This window comes from Aegilops tauschii, chromosome 2, assembly GCF_002575655.3.
Source record: "Aegilops tauschii subsp. strangulata cultivar AL8/78 chromosome 2, Aet v6.0, whole genome shotgun sequence".
NCBI lineage: Eukaryota > Viridiplantae > Streptophyta > Magnoliopsida > Poales > Poaceae > Aegilops > Aegilops tauschii.
This window is the reverse complement of record NC_053036.3, coordinates 11,269,908-11,284,552: the sequence shown is the minus strand read 5'-3', so window position 1 is coordinate 11,284,552 and position 14,645 is coordinate 11,269,908.

The window sequence follows — 14,645 nt, the reverse complement described above, 5'->3', positions numbered from 1 at the left end:
GGATAGGGATGCCGTCGAGTGGAGCCGCAATAGCAGGTGATGGTGGAGGGCCCGAGGGGGATTCGGGCGTGCATGCAAAAGGGGACATAGCGGCAGTGATGCTTCGGAGCTGACGTGTGGTGATGGGGGACAGGCGTGGGTTGGATATCTGGGAGGAAAGGGAAGAGGTGTCACCGTCCTCGGAGGAGAAGGGTGAGGCACCCGAGCCATGGCGAAAGAGAGCACGACTCTCAAGTTTGACGACAACAACGTCGTTGTCAGGAAGGCGCACCGTCAGGCATGGAGGAAGGACGAAGTCGCGGGCAACCATGACGAGAGCGCGAACGCTGAGTGGTCACCCTGGAAGCAGTGCTGGTCAGCGGACACGAAGTCACCCAGATGGGAGAAGAAGCAGTCTGCCCCCTCAGGGTGCCAGAGCTCGTCGAGATAGTCAAAGGCCTCGATCTCAGCCATGTGAATAAAGATAGCCATGGATCTATTATCAGCATGCTCGGGACGCTCGAAGAAGAGGGTATTGCCCTCGTGGTGGATAGGGTCATGGCCAGTGACGGCGAAGCGCTCTTCTGCGTTAGCGAAGGAGAGACGCGCAGCGCCACGGCCCGAGGATGTGAGACCAAACGTAGGGTTGTTGCGGTGGAGAGCGATGGCCTGACTATCCCGACTTGGCGAACGAGACAGCTTGGTGGGACAAGCAAGGGGATGTGGGGCGCCGGAGGAGAGCAGCTTGCAGCGGACGGAGCGGCGGTGGCTGGGGACGGAGGTGATGAAGGAGCGAAGGACGGCGCCGGTGGAGAGGAGGCGGGGATGCGGGGTCCGAAGATGAGGGGGAGGCGGAAGGGGTTGAGGTCGTTGGTGAGGATGCAGTGGGAGCCAAACCAGATGGGAGCGCCATCCGAACACCTGGATCCGGCCGACGAGCCGGAGGCGGTGTGGGTGCCCGTCGTGTGCGCCATGGTGCTGCAGGATGGACGCACAAAAGCAGGGTTAATACGTGGGGTGGGAGGCATACTAGGGAAGAAAGGAAGGAAGCGAACGACCTAGCACCTGAAACTCCGATGGCCGGAGCACCAGCAGCGTGAGCAGCGGACGGTGTCGCGGCAGTCGGAGATGATGTGGTCACTAGCAAGACACCGAAAGCATCTAGGTTTTTGTTTGCGACTGTATGTGTGGTGGATGTGTTTGGGGTTGGCCATCCGGGGAGGGACTGATTTATAGGCCGGAGAGGCCGATGGATGGGAGGGGCGATTGCAGAGGCCTGAGGCGGAGAGCTCAGCAAAACCTCTCGGTAGGAGCGTGGGTTCTGCAGCGGCGTGGAGATCGTAGAGCACACAGGGTTGGCAGTGTTGGCAGGAGCGTGGCAATGGTCTATGGTGATCTCGGGATGGAGCTGAGGGGGCGGGGCGTTGTGTAGGCTGACGGAGGTAGGGGAGGCAGGTGGTAGAGTAGATGTGATGATGGGCGTATGCGTGTGCATGCATGCGTTGGATTTTGCGTGCGGTGAGATAGAGTGGGGTGGGGGTTAATGGGTCCCGCAAGTCAGCGGCTCCAGGGTAGGATTTTGGGTCAGCATGAGCATTGGCAAGATCGAGCGGCCCCAGGAGCCGACCATCGGGCGGCTGCGGCGACGCGAGCGGGCCCGAGCTGTCAGAGGCAGGTGGAGAGCGTGGGAGCGGGCGGTCTAGCGTCGCAGGGTTTAAAGAATTGGGTAGGCCGGGGGGAGGGGCGGCGCAGTCGTCTACCAGGTCTTGTTTTCTTTCCTTTGAAAGGTTGCAAGGAGACGTGACGGGAGAGGCCAAGCTGGTCGAGAGGTCCACGTGTCCCAGGCCATCGAGTGGATTACGGTCAACCGATGCCGATGCAGGGGAATCCCCGCCTAGAACAGTGTGGTGAATCCCTGGGTTCAGCTGAGAGAGATCTTGTGGGATTATTTTAGTTGACGGATGCGGTCCAAGCAAGGACGTGGAGTGGGCAGGCAGGACGGGGGAGGACGGGTCAATGGAGTCCGGTTCGAAGACAATTGGTAGGGGTACAGATCACACTGTTTGTGATGCTTGGTCAAACGAGTCAAAGAGCAAGAGTTTGAAATTTGAAAACTCTAGTGGCGCGCAACAGAGAACTTCACTTCTAACCTTAACCGAGAACACATGCACCAAGAACAAGTTCGGTGCAAGCGTGACCGCGTGGAAAACACGTTGAAAAGAGAATTGGTGGTCTAAGGCATTATTAATCAGTGTTTGATTAGTGCAAACCGACTCAGAGCAGAAGACAACCCATATAGGTGTGGTTGGTTTATGTGAGAGGCATGTAGTGGGTGTGGTGACAAGGCGGTGGTACTTAGAGAAAATCAGCTTATTAAACGAGATCCCAGGACAGAACAGCCGTACCTTTGCATGCGATCGCAAGTGGCTGAGCGTTGGGGCAGCGGCATGAGGCCCAAGTGGCAGACGACTGTTGGTGGTGGTGGGCCCCGCATGCATGGAGGACATGCACGAGGGGGAGCTTGAGGACGGCGCGACGGTGAGGAGCGGAGGCGCCGTAGTGACCAAGAGCGGCGAGGCCACAGAGCTTGGAGGCGAGACCGGCATCGCAAGCGGCGCGACGGTGATGGTGGCGAACATACGAGGAGCAACTATCGGAGAGCAGGCGGCCATGAGTGTGGCGACTTGATAAGAAGAGACCGTCGCCGCGAATGCCGCATTTGATAGGCGCTCGATGGAAATGGAGCACGGAAATCCACCAAAGCGAAAAGAGAGCAGCACGGCGACAAGAGGTTCGTCAACCATGAAGTCGGCCTTATGGACAAAGAAGATGATTTTTACGGGCGAGCCAGAGGCTTGGGGAGAGGTGAAAACTTTAGAGGAGAACAGCTCAAGAATGTTACGTGAAAAGTCGACGCCGGGCGTGGGGAGGAACCCGAGCTGAGAGCGCAAGAAGGCATCCGCATGGCCAAAGCGGTCATCGATGTCCAAGGATGTTTTGTGGTCGATGGATGGTTGATGAGGGTGTTGAGGCGGAGGAAATGGAAGAAACGGATGGAGTGGGTTGTGGCAACAAGCACGGGCTCGGCGAAGAGAGCGCGGACGATACGCGTGTCCGAGACAGAGATTCGAAAGAGATCATCTTGGAGGCGAGTAACCTAGAAAGCTGGAGCGTTGCCGCCCAGGCAAGCTTGCATGAGGACGACAACCAGCTCCTCTTCGAGGTCGAGCGAGGAGTGGCGGACTTGCACCGAGAGGAAGCATGACGGCTCATGGCGGCGCAGGTTGATGTGTTTGGAGAAGCAGCGCCAGACCTGCGCGTGGAAGTCATCACCCATGGCGTCGCCAACTCCAAGGGCCACACGCAAGGCCCTGGAGGTGGGGGAGTCGTGCCATGAGATGGGGTCGTGGAAGGAGGCCGGAGCAGGGAGTTTGGGTGGTGGTTGAGGAGAGGGGGCGGCGGCCACGACGGCCGGAGTTGTGGGTTTGGTGGTGGTTGGAGGGGCTGAGAGGCCGGAGGGGAGGAGGAGCCATCTTCTCTTCACTGCTTGTAACTGAGTTACATCAATTATGCCATGTGTGACGATTTGTTTCATTTCAGTGCACTACAAGAAATATGTCAACTTGTGACCTGGACTATTGGTCACTGAATGGTCATTATTTTCCATTTGTGACCTTTTTGTGACAAAAAAACAGATGGTCAAAAGCTGGCAGTCGCAAACTGAAATTAACGACCTTCTCACAGAGAAGGTCATAGACGTTTACGACTAAAATATGCCAACTGTTCTGTTTTGGTCACTAGCTGTCTGCCCAGGCCACGTCGGATCCGACGTGGCAATCTGACGTGGCAAATTTGCGACCGATTGAAAAGGTCACTGATAAGATTCAGCACGGTCCGATTTGTTGTTTTACATGGGCCGAGCCCAATAATTCGGCCTTTTTGTTCCCTAAGCTTTGTTCGGTGTTTTTGGGCCTTAGCCTTTCTACGGTCCATTTCTTTTTTGGGTCTCATCTATTTTTCTTTTGGGCCTCGGCCTTTTTTCAGTCAATTTCCTTAATTTTCAGCCTTTCCTGTGAATATTATTTGGTAACTGGCATTTCTGATGCCAAATACTACTAGGTCCCACTTCTCAGGTTCTAATTAACAACGGCCCAGGTTTCAACTTCCACAATTTGAAACAATTATTTCAATGAGAACAGTAAACAAGTGAAAATTATCAAAACACATGCCAATTAGCCAAAATACTACAAATATACTTCTCAGGTTGTCTCAGGTTAGAGCTCTTGTAATAGCACAATCTTTACATCATTCATTTCACCAAGATACTATGATACTACAAATATACTTCTGACTTCTTCACTTCCAGGCTAGAGCTCTTGTAAATGTTCGTAGAGGCTGAACGAAGCAGCATCACCTTGTTGAGCAGCAGATCATCAGCATCATCCCAGGTTGGATCAGCTCAGCAGAGCATCCCCGGTCGTCGCCATGACTTGAGCAGCAACATCTCAGGTTGATAACCAGATCCTATAGCGAGCGAGCAGCAGCTGATCCAGCATTACTGCAATAGCAACAGCAGATCCGATTAGCAACAGTACAACATATAATATCAACAACATTAACTACTCCAAATCAACAGCAACTACAGCATATCAGATCAACAACTACTACAGCAGATCAGATCAAATCCAAGTACAACATATAATATCAGCAACATTAACTACTCCAAATCAACAGCAACTACAGCAAATCAGATCAACAACTACTACAGCAGATCAGATCAGACCAGATCAACAACTACTACTACAGCAAGATCAACATCACCTACTATAGCAGATCAGATCAACACATTCGTTTGAATGGAGTAACTTGGAGAATCAGTGCAACAGATCAGTAACTTAAGAGTACTCCAAAATGGATTTTGATTTAAATTGTACTCCAGCTGGTGAAGAGGACGTACCTGGAGGAAGTCATGATGACCCAAATGGTGATTTCAACATGGAAGAAGATCCCATTCAAGATTCAGGCTGCGAGTACTCGAAGAACATGCATTCAAATAGAGATCATGAGCATGTTCACTGTGATATTGTAGTCCAGTTACAATCTTATGAGTATGCATTCAAATGGAGATCATGCAATCAAATGGAGTAGTTACAGTCTTAACTAAGAAGATCATGAGCATGTGCATGAGTAAAATGAGCATCAGCATGTGTTAACAGGATCATAAGCATGTGTATGAGTAAAATGACAGAGATAAGAAGATATGTTTAGTTACAATCTTACAATTGATGCTTTGTAACTATAGATAACTGAAAAATGAGTACAGTAGATGTACAGAATTTGTAGGCTCCATTTGTAACTACAGTACTCCTCTCATTTGTTTGAAATTTTTAGTACATGTCACTGTAGCATGATAAAAATTCCAGTTGGAACTAAAGATGCAGTACACTAAATTACTCAAGTCGTGCTAAATAGCAAGGCTTATAGTAAACAACTGGAGTTAATTACTTACTCTACTACTAACAGCAAACCTCTACACTAAATTACTTACTCTATTACTACAGTAAACAACAAGATTAACCGAAAAGGTTTCCATTAGTTTTAATTAAACTAAAACCCTTCTTTAATTATAATTAAAGGAAAGGTTTCAATGTAATTTAATTAAACAAATAAATTTAGTTAATTAATTAGAGTTACTGGATTGAATTATGTTAACAAGACTATCAAGAAGAGATACTGGACTGAAACAAGCTAGCAGCATCATGACATACAGGGGATATCAATCTTGACAACAAACCACCAAGAGCATCTCAGAGCACCACATGGACCTCACTCGGTATGACTTTGTTGCACTAAAATATTACAGATCAAGAAGAGATTCTGGAAATTTTAATTGAATTCAATTAAATTTGTGCTACTACTGCTGTTATAAAACTACTAAAACTAATCATGCAACAATTAGCATGAGATACAAGCAGCACTAAGCACCAAGATTACTACACCAAGTCAAATTTAAGCTACTGAAAAATGGTGGAAGATTCATGACAAGAATAACAGTAGCAGAAGCTTCATGTGCGAAAATACTGAAGCTTCATGTGCAAAATTACTCAAGCTTTATGTGCAAAATTAACAGTAGGTGCTGGAGCTATTCCAAAATTATCACAAAATTTAAGCTATCATCCCGCTGCAGAAATAAATTCAGTCCAGGCCCCCGTCATCTATCAGGCTGCCGCCAAGCTCCAGCCCCTCCAGCAGCGACCACAAGGTAAACAACCATACCTGCAGATTACAGGTAAACAGTTAAGCTCTGTTTATGACATGTCATTGCGTGTACGCAAAGAGGATCACTGAGTTTATTTACATGATGGAGGTTGGACTTGTGCTTGAACCAGCGCAAGTTCACTGAGTCCCCCCCCATGTCGCTCGTGAACCCCACATGCATGAGCCAGAACAAGCTAGTAAGACACTAGCAGTAGAGCAACCATAATATGAAGCAAACAGAGGAACCACAAGGTAATTCTACTAATTTTATTAAAACAACAGTGGCAATTTTAGGCAGTGTGCTTGATCTCTTTATTTGATTGCTTTATTAGAACACGCCTTGCTGTTCTCTGAATCTCTGAATCATTTGATTGCTTAGTCTCTTTATTGCTTCCTCAATATTAATAGCAGGAGCAACCCATTTCAAAGAGAAGGGTTTCAGAGTAGCTTTGTTAGAGGCTGACCAAATGGCCCTGATATGTCTAAACTGGTGTTTATCAGAATCAAACTGTGCAGTGTAAATCATTGTGAGCACCATGCGTGCCATTCAGAACATGATGGGCAGTGGCAAATTGCCAACAAGCAAACATTAGGGGTAAATCACAGATTGAATTTCAGGTAGAAATACTACTATGAAGAACTGCACGTGCTTTCTGAAAGTAAATGCATGAAGAATTCAGGATTAACCTAAAGCGAGAGCTCCATTCCAGATACACGCAGCAGTTCACTCCTTCTGCCCCGCGTGGATGTGGTCGAGGAGGACGTTGCTGCAGTTGTGGTGGAACTGCGGACGTACTGCACACCCCAGGACGTAAATCTAGTCCATTTGAGCACTGTGAAGGCAGAGGCCGGATCAGGCCGGGGGCAAGAAGAGGGGTGGGAGACAAGATCGGGATGGGACGCAAGGAAGTACCATGACGAGGTCGTCGCTAAGCGCGAGCACGGAGTCGAGCGTGCCGGGACGCAAGGAGGGAGTGAGCCCCCCGGCCCCGACGGCGTAGAAGAGGTCGGCGCCCTGCCAGACGGCGTCGCCGACCGTGTTCGCCTCGGGCAGGAACGCCCCCGAGGTGGCCACCAGGACGGACGCGGCGGCCGTGACCAGCCCGGCCCGGTACAGCAGCAACTCGCACACGTCCGCGTCGTCCACGGACCGTGGCCGTGAGCAGCCGAGCAGGAGCTCCCAAATCTCTGTCTGTGTGTGCGTATGGATCGGGATGCGGAGCGAGGTGAGAGGGAGGGAGTTCCTGCCGGATCTGGCCACGACATGAGTAGCCCGAGTGGATCTAGGAGGAGAGGGAAGGGGCTGCCGGTGATGAGGTTGGAGGTCGCCGATGCGACTGGAGAAGAGGACGGCGGCGGATTGGGTTGGGCTACGTGGGGGTAGGGATTGGGTTGGGGCGGCGGCGGATTGAGATCTGAGGGAGGGAGAGGGCTAGGTTTGGCAGCCGTGGGTGCGTGGGAGAGAAGGGGCAGGTCGGCGTCGGTGGGTGAGGAGGACGACGAGGTCGGCGGTGGGTGGGAGAGGACGAGGAGGAGGTGGATCAGGAGGGGCCGGGGACGGGGAGGAGGAGGTGGCGGCGGCGGCGAGGAGATTGGGAGGAGGGAGGAGGGATGCGATGGGGGGAGGGGTTTGATCTAGGGTTGGGGTGCGTGGGGTATCTCTTTTTCTTTTTCTATTTTTCTGTAGATAGATGGATGGATGGATGTGGGATGGAGAGATGGATGGATGGATGGACGCCATGTCATCGATCCGTGGGAAGAGCCCTGATTGGTACGGAAAATCAGTGATTTAAAAGAGTTTCTAAGTACTAAAAATTGGGGAATTTTGTGAAGCAACTATCAAAATATTTTGCAAAACGGCACAACTAAATTTTTCACTCAAGTTAGACCCCATTTTTATGGATGATCACCGATTTGCATGCATTTTTATCCTTCTAGATATTTTTAATCATTTTCTTGTGGCAAAAATGGTTTTTTTGTGACGAACCTACCAAATATTTGTTGTAAAATTGGACCAAATAAATTTTCTAAAATACTAGGCCATATTTAATGCACAATTGACCAAATGGCTGGGTGTCAAACGTTTTGATCCACCTCTGGTGAAAAAGACAAATTCCCGCCGATTCAGCAATAAGCGGGTCGGATTTGAACTGTAGCTGCCTCATAGTTTGCTCTTTATTTTTTCCAAAAATCATTTCTAAGTACATAACTATCTATTTAATCAGAGAAACATCAAAATGTTTCCAAGATTCAACAACTAGCTAGGAACGGTCAAGCCCGCCGTTTTGACCGCATTTTGAAACGGGCATAAAAAATTCAAAAAAAAATCAAATAATTGGAAAACCTTCGCATTGTGTCATCATATGTGACCAAGTTTCCAGGAAAAATAACAAACTTGTAATACGGCAATTATTTTAAAAAAGTGTTCTCAGAAATGAGCTATCATGCGTGAAGATTCATGGCTTTCAAGCCAAATGATCAATCTTATGGCCATATCCATGGCATAGTTTGTTCAAATGATCTCATATTGTGCACAATGGTGCATCTTGGAATTCCAAACAATGTTGCCTATGGGGGTTTTCATTTTCTTTGCACGGAAAATTCATTTTCCATTTTTCGAGTGCCCGAAATGAGGTTTTTTTGTGAAGGAACTACCAAATAATTGTTGAAAAAATGGACCAAATCAATTTTATAAAATACTAGGCCATGTTTAATGCACAATTTACCAAGTGGTTAGGTGTAAAAAATTTTGGTCCACCTCTGGTGAAAAAGACAAATTCCCGCCGATTCAGTAGGAAGCGGGTCAAATTTGAACTGCAGCTGCCTCATAGTTTGCTATTTATTTTTTCCAAAAATCATTTCTAGTTACATAAGTACCTATTTAATCATAAATACATGGTTTGGTGGCGATAGGTCGAGGTTTGGACGGTGGCCGAGGGCCCCAACTCTAGAGCGCGTAAACTCGCATGCCCGCCGCGTGGTCACCGCGTGACCATGGCGTTGCCATGTGTTCTGGGCGGCCTAGGCATGTCTAGTGGGTTGGGCACTCCCCAGGTAGGTGCTATGAAGAAAATCATAACATAAGATTCTCACGAGGAGACCGATCGATGCTCAAACATGAATAAGCAGGTTTGATTAGCGGTACAGGAAATGCACATGGCTAATGGGCGTGAGTTTTGGCTGAGGATGATCAGTTACTAAGAAGACCGTCTTCACAAATTTTCAGCTCAAAAGGACGAGCCTAGGTGGTACTTGCTTTGCAAAGTACCACACTGGACATAAATACGAATGTTGAAGCTGGGCTCAAAATAATGAATGGATTGAGCTGGAATTTGGTGGAGGATGGTTATTTGGGCATAGGAAAGCACTTTAGAAAATGGATACCATTTGAACATGCTAAAGTGGTACTTCCTTCACAAAGTGTTTTTCTGAACAGAATAGGAAAATGAATATTTTTGAATTTTTTTTGAACTAGGCAAGGAAGGTTTTTTACATATTTGATGAAGGTATGACCCAAAGAATTTATGAGATTTTTTTGGAAATTTTGGGAATGACTGAAATATAGGTTGCTTCACAACCTAGGGCAAAAACTGCCACATGGACATGACACATAGGCAAAACTGATGAGGTGTCACCTAGTCATAGCAACCCACCACAATTTACAAGGTTATGACCATCTATATTGGTCATGATCAGCTAGAAATAAGGCAGCGGACCAGTTCTATCTGCTTTATGACCATTTCGTGTAAGGAAATTACGACCTTTCTGACCAAAATGGTCGTTATAGTTTAGGGTTTGGAGCCCCCCGAATAGCTTTTGACCAATTGGTCTGAAATGGTCATAGATCTATGACCAATTCTTCCAGGGTCACTGACAGAAGGTCACTAGTTGATATATTTCTTGTAGTGGTGAAGATGGAACCAGGCAGAGAGCCTGTTGATCTAAACAAAAAGACTAACAAAATTACAACGAGAAGCAGATCATAGCAAATCCCAAGTACCTTTGCTTATCCCAGAAGAAATGGAATCGTATGGTCCCTGAAATTCAGATAGTACTGGATTGTGGGAAACTCACTGAAGCGCCGCGGCGTGAGCGGCGTGGTCGGCCCTCCTCCGGCCGCGTGGTGTTCCAAGGCGGCTCATCGGAGAGGCGCCGAGGTACTCGGAGTCGACCCAGTCGCTCCTCTCCCATCCCATCCCACCCTTGCGTTGCATGCCCACGGCGACCAATCACAGCCGCGAGCATGGGACGGGGATGCTATGCGCCCAGAATACGGGCAGCTCGCTCGGCGACACGGTGGCCGGTCCGAGCGACGGCGGCGAGGCGCCGAGGATTGGTCGCCAGTCGGCCTCCGCCATCGCCATGGGAGGTTCGGGAAGGAGGAGATTGGGGATCGATTCCTACTGAGAGGCTCCGACGACTGGGCCCCACGAATCAGCCCCAATTTCAAAGTATGTTTATTATCACCTAAAAAAGTACTTATTTTTATTATCAAAAAACCATAGTACTAGGAGTAATAGGTAGTACATCATGAAATGAAATATGTTTTCAGAGTATGTTTATTTCGGATGTTGATACTATTCGTATAAATTTAGTCAAAGTTTTAAAAAATTGACTTGAACACGGTCCAAATAGTACTATATGATTTATTGACAGAGGGAGTATTCAAGCATGTAGGAATGCACGATTGTGAATCCTTAGGATTCTCGGCCAACATCTATATTACTTATTTAGATACATTATAACTAAGCACTTTTTCAGCCCTCTCAGCCATTAGCATTTACTAGTAGAACGCCCATGCGTTGCTACGGGCTATAATGCATATAATAAATCAAACAAATAATTAAGGTCGTCTCGAAGCATCTCTCACTCTCTCTATCTCTCTCATATATCTGGTTGTGTACACACACCAAACAGGCACCCAGTGGGCTCCTCAAAATCTAACCGTCCGGATAGACCATCGATTTTGAGCATTTTTTACCGTCAGATTTGCTATGAACCGTTACTAACCACTCGCTATCAACGACCGCGTCCCGTCCTGGGCCGCTGCTCTGGTGGCTTTTTTGGGCGTCTCGGGTTAATTGGGCCGAATGAGCCCGTTGCAGCCTCCGCTACGTGGTGAAGCCATCGTTCGCCTCCCACCCTTCCCCTCGCGTGGCGGCTCTTCGCATGGACGGCCGACCTAGGTCGCGACTAAAGTCGGAGCCACGGATCCCATGGCGACCGCACTGGGTTCGGACAGGGCCTCGCCGGGCGACGGCATGGGGTCACCTCAATTGCCTCGTCCGGTTCGGTCGAGCGGCGCGGCGGGATCGTGTGCGGTGAAAGGCCGGTAGATCGATGCAATCTCCAGCAAGGGAACGGGAAGCGGTGGTGCGGCTGTTCAGCGCGAGAGACGCCCCGCCGCGACTCGCTATTGCATGCAGGATTGGTAGAATCAGCGTCTTGCGCTTCTACTTTCCCTCCATCGCCCCCCTCTTATGCAGATGCCTACAGTTTTGAGGGAGGTCTCGTACTCTCATATCGTATCTTGATTTCAGTTTCACAACCCGTCCGCCCATGCATTTGAGACCATGTATGATGACCTTATTCTAGTTCGATGGCCAGCCATTGATGCATTTGACAGCCGCCAGCAGGGAGAAGGACAACGACTAAGGTGTATCGCGGAACTCTGCCCTGCCCACCTAATTCCAGTTCATGACCAAGGCTGCTAACGCTGATTCTGACTTCAACAGCGACCAAGCGTTAGGATTATCCCTCCGGTTCTACCAATTTTTGCAGTTGTTGTGTTCACGTTGCGTTTGTTGCTCGGTGATCAGTAAGCATCCATGTTTCCCTTCCCCTTTCATGTCAGATGTAAGATTTTTGGTACAAGGTACTGTGGTTGAGTTTCTAAATTACAATACTAATTTTCAGGTCAGTTATGCAACTAATTTTCTAATGCCGTGCAGATTCAGTTTCAAATATGGAGATTCTAATGTGGATATTTGATTGAAAAGAAAGGAACATGGAATGCCGAGATAGAGGGTACCGGGGAGCTCGGCCTACACTGCAACTTTCCGTAATGAAAATCATGATTACTTTCCTTTATCCAACAGGTTTATTCAGATGACACTATTTCTGATGGCGGCTTTTCTTTATGGGGAATTGGTGGAAAGGTTTATTCTGATGACACTATTTCCCATGAGACATAGACTCCGATACAAATCAACCTGTGATCACGCTTAGTGCTGTTGGAGCTGTCTTTTCGCTACTGAGTAGCTAGATATGTAACAGTAGTGAGTGACTGGTCCATATCTTAATTAATCAAGCCACTATGACATTACTTTTTGTTAAGTATGGTTGAAGGCTTCCATGCGCACCCCTTTCTTTCCTTTTTGTTTTCTAATGAAGGAAAAAGGTGCATAATATATATTCCAATCTGGCACACCTACTACAATCCACTTTCTAGTGCCATCCACCTCGTACAGCAGCAGTTGCATGATCTGGAATTAAAGCATTAGTTGTTTGGATAGAACCTTCAAAGTACACACATATCCTATTGTTGAGTGATCTCGTATGGTCCTAGTAATAACAAATGTTCATGACAATCATGATTTCTTCCACGCCAGAGTGAATAATTATATTTCCAAGGGGGACTGGTTTGCCAATATAAATAAATAGAGGAGGGCAAGGTTGTTCTTTGTGAAATTATTTCTGATGGTAGATTCGTAATTTCTTTTGGTTCTTGCGGGTGCATATTGAATTCATGCTCCACCCAACTCATCGAAATGTCCGAACTGATGGAGCGAGGTGTGCAAAATATTTCAACACTCCCCTCATGTCTAGCCTATTTTAGTCCTTAGATGTAGGCCGCAGAATCTTTTTTTTTATATTGCGATGGCAGGTCAAACCTCATAACTATGATACCATTTTTAATTCATGCTCCAGTCAACTAATCCAAAAGTCCGAACTGATGGAGAGAAGTGGGCAATATATTTCAACAGCTGAGTATTCTGTGGTGAAACACTGAAACTAGAGATAGAAGGCAATTGAAGAGGTTTTTCTTTAGAGGAAATTGCGGAGTTTTTTACGAGGATGAGATTTTCTAGACTCTGATGCAGACCAAGGTATCCTAATGCTTGAGATCATAACCTACTGCTGCTGCTGGAGCCATCTTCTATACTGAGTAGGTAGATATGTAGCAATCATGAGTGATTGGTACATGTTTTAATATACTAAACCACTGACATCACATTGTACATTGAACTAGCACATCGCTTTTTTTTTTTGTAATAAAGAAGAAATGGGTGCATATTATTCCAATTGGGAATTCTCGTACTTAAGAACCAGCCAGGCACTGTCCTAAATGCCACCATCTCTCTCTGCTGCGACTTCATGCTTGGACTTTGGTACTAGCTAGTGTTTCCGTTACAGGTATCGCCACTTCCTCTCGTCACATTTCACTGCACTCTATATTCATTTCGATTATTGATTGTACCTATGCCACTTACTTTGGCCTGTCTTACCAGCATATAGTTTCTTATGAGTCATTAAAACATTGCGGTAAATCCATTAGCTTATACTGATCTTCATGGGACCCAGTGTTGAGCTCCTGTTACCAGAAATAAATTCCCAATTTCCCATTGCAGCTACGCTCCTGCTCCAGGCCGCAGAGGGGGGATTCACCCTCCTGGCCTCCCTGCCGTTGGTCTGACCTGGCCAGGTGTATACAATGTAAAAATAATATAAAAAATAGAATCCCTGTAGCAAAATATACAGAATTGCACACCTGTCTTCTTACCAAAGGGATTTGTTGGTGCTTTCTTTGCTAGCTTGGCATCACTTATGACTGTAGTGCACTCCTGTTCATTTGCCATCTCTTCAGAATTGCCATGCATCTGTTTTTCGTTTTTCAGTCCTGTCACCAAAGTTGTTGCAAGCAGTGCGACTAGAATCAAGGATGCCATAGCCGTCGACACGAAGATGCCAATAAATTTTGACTGCTGTTGTCTGCTCCCTGTAGCAAAGGCTCCCATAGGTACTTGTTTGCCAGAGTGATACAATAGTTCAAACAATTTTGCTAATTCTCAGACAACCCAATATTATTGCAATCTCAGTGGCTAGGTGCACGGGTTGACACAAGTTAACATAATCACGACAGTGGTTGCTTCTCAGCCATGCAAAGTGTTACTCCCTCCGTTCCAAAATATAGTGCTTCCTCTATTCCCGTGCTTCAACTTTGATCATAAATTTATCCAACGAGACCGACTGCGGCGGGAGCAAAAGTTATACCAATGAATTCGTGTTTAAAATAAGTTTTCAATTAAATAATTTTTTCTCCCGACGCAGTCGGTCTCGTTGGTTAAATTTATGGTCAAAGTTGGACCTCGAAAAGCGCGGGCGCACTATATTTTGGAATGGAGGGA